Below are 12457 nucleotides of genomic sequence, written 5' to 3' on the forward strand. Positions count from 1 at the left end.
GCCTAGGATGGACACTGCTGGCAGAACTGCCCCTGCGGGGGGAGGGGGAGGGAATCTGGGAAAGCCCTGGGGATCAAAGCCATCACTGCTGTGTCCGGTGTGAGATGTTATGTCCATGATCACTGGTTTTGAACAGTGCAAGGTGTAGCAATCCCATTGGACCCGTGACCTAGGTGGCTATGTCTTCCTGTCTCCTTCCTCAGCTCTGATCCCGTTAGCAGGGAGCTGTGACCCCTTGGGGGACTGTAGGACGGCTCTCCCTGTTGTTTGTTTCCTTCTACCTGCGGCACTTCAGCCTGTCCCATGGTCCCTACTGGTAAGAGTCCCAGAAAGAGCAAGGCAGGAGAAAGGAAGGAGTGCTTAAGACTCCCAGCTCCCTGGGGGAAGGAATGTAATCAATAAATCTCTGGTCTCCTCTGGACTGTGTGCACCAGGCTGGGACAGATGGGCAGAGCTAGGAGCAGCTAAGGTGCTGGCTGGAGGGCATGGGCCTGAAGAATGGGGGTAGGGAAGAGGTACCAGGTGTTCCTGGACCTTCCTTGTCTCTCTTTGCCTAGGAACATATCAACAGATTGATACATGGGTGTGAGGCCCAGTTTACACAGTGGCCTTGATTTCCCAAGTAAACATTGGCCATCCAGGATACAAAATCTGGATTGTGTGGGCTGAGCCCTAACAAAAGCCTGGAACTCCCCAAAGCTTTTGTCTAAAGGACAGGATTGTGAGACATGTGCTCATGTCTCTGATAGCTGTAGGACCTCAGGCATGCTCCACTCTGAATCTGTTTCTTCAAATATTATGGGAAATGATTGCTTGGTACCTAGAGAATTACTATGAGTGAGATAAAAAGATGCGCATGGGGGGCTGGGGGGATGGCTGAGCAGGTAAAAATACTCACGGTATAAACTGAGGACCTAAGTTCTGTCCCTAGTGATTACATAAATATCCAAGTACAGCTGCACACTGTAATGCCAGTACCTGGGATGCACAGACAGGGCCAGTGCCTAGGATGCAGAGACAGGGGGGGCCCCTGGAGTTTGCGGCTGGTCAGTCATTTTAGCCACACCAGTGAGCTCTAAGTTCGATGAGAGACCCTGTCTCAGAAATTAACATGGACAAAAAAATTAAGGAAGACACCAAACATCCACCTCCAGAGGCAACAAGCACACACGTGTGTGTACATATCCTTACACACATGTGCATGTACTTATACACACATGTGCATGTACTTATACACACATGTGCGCACACACATAAAGAGAAAGAGAGACAGAGACAGAGACAGAGACAGAGACAGAGAGAGAGAGAAGCACATAAAATTCTCAGTGGTTACTTAACACACAGCATGTGCTTAGCCTTGTTGTGGTTTTCATAGCAACAAACAGCTGCTATAGGGCCGTTCCTGAAGGAGGTGGACCCTGATCTTGTAGATTTGGGGAAGGACAGAAGGGTGTAGTCCTAGCAATTGGCCTGCTGGGAGGGGAGAGCCTGGAGTGTGGGTGGGGGAGGGGCTGAGAAGATAGCTTGCCCTGGACAGGGAAAGTGGAGGTGGCTTCCCTCTGGGGTCTATGGGACAGAGATCAAAGTACCTGTGAATGGCCTGTGGGGGCCAGGCTGTGGGTGGTGAGGAGGCTTGTGGTTCAGTGCAGTGAGTGCTCATTCATCCATGTATTCAACAAAGTATCTATCTACCTGCTAGTATGCCGGGCACTATGCTGGGGACCCAGCCATGATGGGACCATTGAAATCTGCCCTCGTGGCCCTGCCATTCCACTGTCAAGGATAGCCTCTGGGGAGGTTAGATTGGAGCAGCAACAGGAGAGGAGTGACACGACAAGGACTGAGGGATATCTCAGGGAAGGAAGTTCCAAGCAGAGGTTAATTTCAGGTGTAAAGGCCTGGGGTAGGAGATCATGGAAGAGCAAAGGAAGGGGCAGGAAGGACTAGAGAAGCTTATGCAGGGTGAGAAAGCCTGTGGTTGAGACAGGGCACAAGGCCCTGCCAGCCAGGGGCAGGTGGATTTTATCCTAGAGCAATAGAAAGCTTTTGGAGGGTCCTAAGCAGATGCTTTGTAATGCAGAGTGTAACAGGGTAGATCCTGCTTCTGAGCGCACAATGGGGTGGGCGGGGGTGGGGGGATGGGGTCGGGGTGGAAAGGAGACAGAAATTGGGAGTTGTTTCGAACTGAATATTTCGGTCCCTCAGCTCCCCATACTGACACCCTGCCCTCCACTGAGATGGCATTAGGAGAAAAGGTCTTCAAGGAGTGATCAGCCACTAGGATGGAGCCCTCTTGAATGAGTGGGTTAGGGCCTTGGTACCTGCCTCATGTAGACAAAGGAAAAGATGGCAGTCTAGGAACCTGCAAGTAGTCCCCATAGGTGTCAGATCTGCGGCTCCCTGTCCCCAGCTCGGGAGTCGTTCATTACGCAAACCCCCAGATTTCAGGTATATTCTGGAGGTGCGCCTAACAGGACACTGACAGTGGATGCCCAGCCATCACTATGGGGAGGAGGACATGAGAGGAGAAAGGGAGAAATCATGGAGGCTTGTCTCAAGAAGGAGGGGTCACTTCCTGAAGTGGAGAAGGAACTTAGGGGAGGAGGACAGATCCCAGCAAGGCCCAGAGGACAAACCCTTCACACTGTGACCCATCGCTGGAGCCCACGACTGTAGAGCGGGTTGTCTGGCCGCCGGACATCTTGCCATACCCTGCCCATCCTGGAGGCCAGACACAGGTTCAGTCGGGACCCCACATCAGCAACCTGTACCTTCAGTCTGGCCTCTGCTCTCTGAGGGTGACCTGGGAGCCAAGCATCACTACATCTTGGACCTTAGAAACTGGGATAGTGCCCGCAGTGGTGGCGCACGCCTTTAATCCCAGCACTTGGGAGGCAGAGGCAGGCGGATTTCTGAGTTCGAGGCCAGCCTGGTCTATAGAGTGAGTTCCAGGACAGCCAGGGCTACAAAGAGAAACCCTGTCTCGAAAATAAAACAAAAACAAAAAAACCCAAAACCAACCAACCAACAAACAAACAAACAAAAAACCCAAACAAACAAACAAAAACAAAAGAAAGAAATAGAAACAGGGATAGCAATGTTAGGGGTGAGACCCCAGTAATGTCCACAGCAGGCCTAAGGGAACACCAGCACAGAGGACCCTGAGAGAGCCTCCTTAGGTCACCTGGCTCTCAGCTTCAGCTACTCTAGAAAGGACGAGTGGGGTCGCTCCATACTTGGGAAAAGGCAGGTCCCCCCAGAATCTACTCAATGGGAGCTTCAGACAGAGTCTATAGGGATCACCGGAGGCCTCTGGACCCTTCCTTGTGGTGCATGAAGACCCTCTGAGGCTGTCAGTCCCTTGCCTGCTCCAGGCCTCAGCTCCCCACCTTGTACAGAGCTAGAGTCTTTATGTCTATGTTGAGTGGCTTCCTGCTCTTGTCAAATTCCCCAGCCAGGCTCTCTGCTTTTCTCCTAGGAGCCCCATCATGTCCCAGGAAGCCGCCACAGCCATGCCTGAGCTCAGAAGGAGCCAGGCACACCCAGACCAACCCAAGCAAATCTGGTAAGGCCACTCAGCTGAGGCTTCAAGCTTCACTGGGAGGCGGGGACAGTGGCACGGCAGAGGCCAGAGGCCGGTCCAGATCATCCCTTGGGCTCATTATCAGTGTTTAGCTTGGGGCTTTGGGGTCAGGTCCGGATCCTGCTCCTTATCCAGGGCTGTGATTAGATTCTTTGGACTTTGATGTATCCGAGCTTGACACAAGGCTCCCACTTCCCTGCCACCCAATCTCCAAACTCAATATGCCCCTCACCTAAGGACATAGGGGGGCGTGGGGGGGTAAAGGGGTAGGCTTGCTTGATCCAAACAGCTCATCCTCCTGCTCCTTCCCCTACTGCCCCTGCTGCTAACACCAGGCCTGCAGGGCCTCCTGGGGAACACAAACAAGGAGTTTGGATCCATGCAAAAGATACCTGGATGGAGGAGATCTCTAGTAGATCACAGGCCCCAATGGCCAATGAGCCCTGCTCTCTCCTGCAGAAAAGGAGGAAGGCTGTGGATGGAGACTGACAGGTGAGACCAGGATAGACCAGTTATCCTGTGCTGCTGTGGGCCCAACTGTCCTCGTTTCTGCTGTAGTCACTATATAACTGCTTTCCCTAATCTCCATTCAGTTGTGGAAGTGGCAAGCCGTCCTGGCTAAGGCCTAAGGGAAGCAGGGGCTGCAGAAGCCTTAGCAAGCCTATTTGTCCTCTTCAGTAAGGACAAAGGAGAGGGGGAGAGAGAGAAAGAGAGAGAGGGAGGGAGCATGAGAGAGAGAGAGACAGAGGAGAGAGAGAGAGAGCATGAGAGAGCATGAGAGAGAGAGAGAGAGCATGAGAGCATGATATATAGAGAGAGAGAACATGAGAGAGCATAGGGGGTCTTTGCCTCCTTGTTCCGAAGAAGGTGTGGCTATGCAGAGGAGACTTGCACAGACATGTCTCCTGTCCCTGGCCTGCCCCAACCACTTACCCAGTGCAGAAATATCCTCACCCAGGCTAGTGCTCCAGGGAAGGCACCCTCACAGAGCCCAAGCAACAGGGCCATCTTGGAACAAAAGACAGAGCTGTTGCAGAGGAAGCCATGGAGGAAGCCAGTGCAGGAGTAAATAAGGCAGTTGTGCAGCCTGCATGGATGGTGTGAGCCGGTGTCTGTGCATTTGTGCTCAGGCGAACCTCCAACTTGGAATAGCCTTGCTATCACCGGACACTCTGAAGCCACCTGCTGATCCACTGTTGAGGTTTGGCCTGTTAGTATGCATTGTAATGTTAAAGTCTGTACCTTGGAGGTCTGGACCCACAAGTGAGATCAGCTTTTGTTGGCCAACCTTGTTCCTCAACTATAAAAACCATTGGTTGAATAAAGATGCCTACAGCCTATAGCTGGGCAAGTGAGGTAGGCAGTTTCAGTTCCTGGACTTGGGGTCTGAGGCAGAGACCATGAAGGAAGAGGGAAGAAGGTGGAGAGAGGAGAAGGTGCCATGGGGCAAATAAATCATGAAAACATAGCCATGAGGGTTGGCCAACTGGAGTAAGAGCTGCCCAGATGGAACATGGCAAGTTATAACTCGGGGTCACTGATGGAGTAGGCACTAATACCTTAGAGGGTAGACATCTGCCCAGCTCTAGTGCACTAAAGGTTTATCATAAGTATAAAGGTTTTGTGTCTTTTATCTTGGAATTAAATGATTTAAAGTGGAGTACAAACCCCCTATTGGGGTTTGTATTAATTAATACACCAACAGTCCATTTTTTCTAGTACATTGCATTAAAAAGAAACTCTCTGGACTGAAGAGTTGGCTCAGTGGTTAAAAGCTGTACAAATTGCCAGGCGGTGGTGGTGCACGCCTTTAATCCCAGCACTTGGGAGGCAGAGGCAGGCAGATTTCTGAGTTCGAGGCCAGCCTGGTCTACAGAGTGAGTTCCAGGACAGCCAGGGCTATACAGAGAAACCCCCATCTCAAAAAACAAAAACAAAAACAAAAAACAAAAAACAAAAAACAAAAGTTGTACAGATTGATCTTGCAAAGGACGGGGTTTGGTTCCTAGCATTCACACTAGGCAGCTCACAGCCACCGGTTTCCGGGACTCAGACACCTTCTGTCCTTTGCAGGCACCTATATGCACATAACACATGTACCCATAAAATAAAGAAATTAAACAAATCTTTAAAAATGTGTTTTTAACCTAAATAAATAAATAAAGTCAGGTGGGGGAGTTCGTGCCTCTAATCCCAGTTTAGAATTTAACCTTTAATCTGACTTCCTCTTTGATTCAGCCAATAAACATAGGACTTGATATGTGTGTGTGTAACTTGCATATGTGCATATGCACATATGTCTGTGCATAAGTATGTGCAGGGAGGCAGAGGTGGGCAGATCTCTGAGATTGAGACCAGCCTGATCTACAGTGTGAGTTCCAGGACAGCCAGGGCTGAGGAGAGAAACCCTTTCTTTAAAAACAAAAACAAAAAAACTTTTAAAAAAAAATGAGCCAGACAGTGGTGGTGCACGCCTTTAATCCCAGCACTTAGGAGGCAGAGGCAGGCAGATGTCTGAGTTCAAGACCAGCCTGGTCTACAGAGTGAGTTTCAGGACAGCCAGGGCTCCACAGAGAAACCCTGTCTTGAAAAACCAAAAAAAAAAAAAAAAAAAAAAAAAAATTGAGAGACCTTCTAGCTGAGAATGTGGCTCAGTTGGCAGAGTGCTTGCTTTGCATGCAGGAAGCCCTGGGTTTAAACCCCAATACTCCACTGGTGGCATTTTCCTGTAAGACCAACTCTCAAGGAACCTGGGCTAGGAGAGAGAGAGAGAGAGAGAGAGAGAGAGAGAGAGAGAGAGAGAGAGAGAGAGAGAGAGAGAGAGAGAGAGAGAGAGAGAGAGAGAGAGAGAGAGAGAGAGAGAGAGAAAACCTCTCTCCCTTACCAGCAGGCTTGCTTCATGACATACAAATGGGAGAAGACCTGCTATTTTGAAAGGCCCAGTGATGAGGGAGCCTGACAGCGCTAGGGTTGTCCTCTATAATTGGAGGGCTAGATGGGCCCAGCTGGGAGGCCCTGAGATTAGATTCACCTCCCACCCAGCCTTGCCCTGCTTGGCCACACAACACCATGAACACAATGTGCAGTCCAGCCAGATCCCAGGTGGCAGTGTAAGGGCTTGTTTTAATTTGCAATCTTTTTCCTGAGAGGACGCTCTCATGCCTCCTGAGGCACAACGATGCTTCCAGACCGTACCTCTAAACCACCCCTCCCCTTCCTGCTTGGGTCTTTCCCTAGCTCTGTAGGCCTGTTCCTGTTTTCTCTTCATTTCCTCACTAACATTCACCCATCTGACCCTCTACTGGCCTAGCTTGGGACAGACAGCCTTTCTCTTCAGTGTGGGGCAGACCCAGTGAAGAGCAGAAATTGCTTGTAAACCCCAGTTGCCCCTGTTTCTCTGGAGAGCCATTCAGGGGTAGGAGAAAGAGGTTGGAGGAGGGCAGGGATGTCAAAGAAGAGTTGGGAATGGCTCCCACTGGCTGTCACTGGGAAACCCAGGAACACCGACCCTACAGGGTCCGTTTGGACCCTCTCAAGATTTGCTTGTGGTTTTCCCTGCCAGATGACACATGGCAGAAACACTGACATCCTCCCTGCCCTGCCCCGCCCCGCCCCGCCCCGCCCTGATATCCCTCCCTGCCCCGCCCTGCCCCACCCCGCCCCACCTTACACCCTCTCCTTAAAGGCTACCCTGATGTCTGCCTTCTTTAGAACTTCCTGTCCAGATGGCTCTAGTGCTGGACTCCACCAGAGCATCTTCAGTAGGGTACTAATCTGGGACGCGGATACATTTGGGTGCTGACTAGTTTTATGTCAACTTGACACAATCTAGAGTCATCAGAGGGGAGAGAACCTCAACAGAGAATACACCCCACTATGATCTGGCTGTATTTAATTTTCTTAATTACTGTGGATGGGTAGGGTCGACCCTGAGCTGGTGGTCCTAGGTTCTATAAAAAAGTAGGCTGAGGAAGCCATGAGCCAGTAAGCAGCACCCCTTCACGGCCTCTGCATCAGCTCCTGTCTCCAGGTTCCTGCCTTGCTTTCTGAGTTCTAGTCCCAACTTCCTTTGATGATGAACAATGATGTGGAAGTATAAGCCGAATAAGCCCTTTCCTAACCAAGTTTCTTTTGTCATGGTGTGTCATCACAGCGATAGAAATCCCCGACCAAGATAATTTGCTCCCATGGCAGAGGAAGGGGAAGCTGGGAAGTGGGGGCGGGAAGATTTGAGGGTGCATGGTGAATTTGTTTTTCTTGTGACTGTTTGGGAGATGGGGTCTCATGCAGCCCTGAACTTTCTACGGAGCTGAGGATAGGCCCAAGTGCAGAGATCATAGCGTGTGCTACCACACCCCACTTGCAAGGACTGGTCACCTCTACCTGCCCGCTCTGGCTAGAGCAGATTCTCACACTTGCCTATTTCACTATTTCCCTCTCTGCTGCTGTGGCCTGAGGCTGCCCAATTCTGCTGTCAACACCAGGGATGTCAGCTGCTGGGCCCCACGGCTTCCCCCTTCCCCCTGCCCCTCCCCCTCCACACACTCCCTTCCCACCTGGCTGGGATGGAGAAAGCCAAGGGAGCAGTGGTGGGGAATGAGCATTCTTCACCCGGAGCCTGAAGTGCTGGGCGTGGGAAGGGCGTTAGGGGTCATTTTATCTGTTTTTCCAACAGAAAGAGCCACTACTCGCTCCCCCCCCCAACCTTTCCTCTTCCTTCCCCTCTTTCCCTCTCCCCCTCCTCTTCTCTTACCCTCCCATTGCCTCTCCCCTTTCCTCACCCCTCTCCCCATCATCTCTTTTCCTCCTCTCTCTTCTTCCCCCACTTTCCTAACTTCTCTTTGTGATCTCACTGGCCTGGGACCTGGGATCCTCCTGCCCACAGGGTGGTGTTAGCTGTGTGTGGTGTACAGGATGCAGGATGCACTCAGCAGGAGCCAGAGGGTCAGTACACAATCAGTACCTCACACACAGCCATCCGGCAGAACTCAGCAGTGGGTTGCATTGTTGACCATTGGTGAACACCCAAAGCTCAGAGAGCACCAGAGACTTGCTTCATGTTACAAGCTAGCCACAGCTGGGTAAAGACTCAGACCAAGCCTCTGGCTGCAGAGCTACGACTGCTTTATTATTTTTATTATTAATGATTCTTATTTATTTTCTTTTTTCTCTTCCTTCCTTCCTTTTCCTCCTCCTTCTTCTTGTTATTTGTTTGTTTGTTCTTCGAGACAGGGTTTCTCTTGTAACAGCCCTGGCTTTCCTGGACTCACTTTGTAAACCGGCTGGACCAGAACTCATAGAGATCTCTGCCTGCCTCTGCCTCTCAAGCACTGGGACTAATGGTGTGAGCCACCATGCCCTATCTCATTTTATTTTTTTAAATTTTGTGTATGTGTAGGGGACACTGTGCATGTGAATGCTGGTACCCGAGAAGGTCATAGGCAATGGTTTCCTGGAACTGAAGTTACACACAGATGTGTACCTTCTAGGCAATTGCAATGTGTGCTTTTAACCACTCCGCTATCTCTCCAGCTTTACCACCACCACCGTTATCATCATCACCATCATCACCACCACCACCACCATCATCATCCTCATCCTCATCCTCATCCTCATCCTCATCCTCATCCTCATCATCATCAGTTGAGACAGGTCTCTATGTAGTCCAGGTAGGCCTCCGACTCATTGGGTAGTAGCCCAGGCTTGCCTTGAGCTTAAGATTGTTCTCCTGTCTCACACTCTCCAGTGTGCACTTCCATGCTCAGCTTAAGATCCCCACCTTCCCCCCCCCCTCAATGTAAGGTCTCATATGACCTAGGCTGTCCTTGAACTGAGGATTCCAGTTAGATACTCAGGTCCTACATTAAATTGGAAGATAAGAACTGACTCCGCAAGTTGTTCTCTCATCTCGACATATGTGCTGTGGTATGTGTACACAGAGAGATGGATGATAGATAGATAGATAGATAGATAGATAGATAGATAGATAGATAGATGATAGATAGATAGATAGATAGATGATATATAGAGATAGATGATAGATAATTGATAGATGATAGATGGATAGATAAATAGATGATAGGTAATTGATAGGTAATAGATACATAGAGATAAACAGATAGATAGATGTAATAAAATTACAAAAAAAAAAATGAGCTGGGCAGTGGTGGCACACACCTTTAATTCCAGCACTTGGAAGGCAGAGGCAGGCAGATTTCTGAGTTTGAGGCCAGCCTGGTCTACAGAGTGAGTTCCAGGACAGCCAGGGCTACACAGAGAAACCCTGTCTCGAAAAAACAAACCAAAAGCAAAAAACAAAAAACAAAACAAAAACAAACCACAAAAAATTACAAAAAACTGTGGGTTCTGGCCTTTGGATTTAATAAGTGGTTGAGTACAGAAGCCAGGTGAGTGGGCCACTCATGACCACTCAAGGGTGCCAATTCTGTTTTTCTTTTTTCTTTCTTTCTTTTCTTTTTTTTTTTTTTCTTTTTTTGGTTTTTCGAGACAGGGTTTCTCTGTGTAGCTCTGGCTGTCCTGGAACTCACTCTGTAGACCAGGCTGGCCTCGAACTCAGAAATCTGCCTGCCTCTGCCTCCCAAGTGCTGGGATTAAAGGAGTGTGCCACCACTGCCCGGCACCAATTCTGTTTTTCAAATACCACTTCCAGATTGTTCTCTGTACTGCCCAGATCTGAGGGTTGAGGAGAGAGGGCATGCTGGCCCCCTCCTAGCTTCCAGATTCCACAAAGCACCATCTTTAGAGGACCAGGAGCTAGAGAAGAAGCTGAGGGGCTGTCTGTGTCTGCAGTCCATATGGACAGAACATGACCCCCAGCCACACCTCCCTAGGTATACAGCTGGGCTAGTCAGGATGGATGTTCCTGGAAACTGTTCCTCCTCCTGGGACTGGCTTAGGAGCTGACAGAGAAGTCCAAACTTTGACTCTCGGTGGCCTGGGTGACTAGCCTGAAGATCTGCTAGCTCCTTAGGAGTAAGGAGCTCAGCGTCTGGTTCCTCCCTGAAGCCCTTGTATCTGTTATGTGCATATGCCACAATGCCTTAGTGTAAACCTATGGCTGTTCAATGGGGAGAGAGTCCAGAGTATATCGCTGCAAGCCTCTGACCCTGTATTATGGCTGACTGGGCTTCACCTGCTGCAGACCTGAGAGCAGAGACAGGCCACATTGCTTGGAGTTCTTTGAGGATACACATCCCTTCTGCTTTCTTCCTTCCCCTCCCCTCCCCTTTCCTCCTCTCCCCTTCCCTCCCCTCCTCTCCCCTCCCCTCCCCTCTCTCTCCTCTCTTCTCTTCATTCATTTCTCTGGGCAATAATGGAAGCAGACCCCAGAGACTGCTGGGCAAGTCTCTACCATTTGAACCCTTATTCTCTTAACACCATGGTTTATTTCTTGTGTTTGGAATAAACCTAGAGCCCCATGCTTGCTCTGCCACAGAACCACAAACATCTCAGCTCTCTACCCCCAACTTACTTACTTTCTTTCTTCCTTCCTTCTTTTCTTTCTTTCTCTCTCTTTTTATCTTGAGACAAGGTCTAACTAAATAGCCTAAGCTGGTCTTGAACTTTCTCTGGGATTCTTGTTTTCTGAGACAAGGTCTCCTGTAATCTAGGCTGACCTCGAACTCTCTATGTAGCTGAGGATAGCCTTACACTTCTGATACTCCTACCCTCCTCTCCCTCCCTATACTGGGATTATAAGCAAGCAGGACTGTGTGTATGTAGTTCTGGGGACCAGACCTGGGGCTCTGTTCAAGCTTAACCTTCTACTGACTGAGTCACATGCTCTTTGAAATCACTCTGCAGCCCACCAAGGCCTTGACTTTGTGATTCTCCCACCCCAGATCTTTACCACTAATGCCTTGCTTAAAATCTTTCTGCCTTCTTACCCTCTGTAATTGTGGCTTCACTGAATTATGTGACTGCACTGCAGAATTTTCTCATCTCATTTTATATGGGGCTCAGAGAGCAAGTGGCATGTCAGGGCCAAAGAACAGATAGATGGTAGACACTGGTTTCCAAAAGAGAATGGAATGGTAAGACAGGAAGCACAACCTTTCACATGCGCAAAGAGTGAGGTGAATGAAGATGGATGCAGGGCCCGTTGGGGCCACCACAGAGATGTGGGCATTCACCACAGTCTTGGCCCCAAAACACCTCTTGCTCCTCCCAGAGCCTTACTTCTCCCGAGGACTTACAACGGAGTGTTCCTGTCCACCCTCTTCAAGGTGTTTCCTAGGGAGTAGCCAGGATCTAGTAGGTTCCTAGTTCCTGGCCTGGATGGGTCCAGGAGTAGGTGCCTGATCCAATAGAATTCTCCTAGGAATTGTGATCTTATTCTTTCTCTAGAAATGAAAATCTTAGCTGCTGTTTGTCAGCGATATAGGAGAGAGCAGTTGAAGCCAGGCTGACCGGCACATGCCCATAATCTCAGCATCTAGGAGGCTAAGGCAGGAGGGGCATGAATTCAAGGCCAGCCTGGGCTACACAGCAAGACCTTGTCAGAGACACCGATAGAGATTGGGGGAGGAAGCACATGGAGGGGGAGGAGCTACAAAACCTGAATGAGAAACAAAGAAAAACATCTTAAGGGTGTTTGATCCCTGGCTCTACTTTGATGGGACGGGGGTGGGGGGGGGACACACGGGGGCGGGGGGGGGCACCCCTCCTCTTCTTCTGCAGTTGGCTCGGTGTGAGGCTGAGCTTCCCCACCTACCCAGAGTGCCTCTTTCCAGCAGGGCAGGCGAGCAATCATCCGTGAGCAATCATAGTTAATCAATAGACCAGAAGACAAAAACAATCTGTCTTTGTTGATACAGAGATTTCTTTCCAGATGTCTAAGATAGGGACAGATAA

Source organism: Mastomys coucha, unplaced genomic scaffold (genome assembly GCF_008632895.1).
Source record: "Mastomys coucha isolate ucsf_1 unplaced genomic scaffold, UCSF_Mcou_1 pScaffold3, whole genome shotgun sequence".
NCBI lineage: Eukaryota > Metazoa > Chordata > Mammalia > Rodentia > Muridae > Mastomys > Mastomys coucha.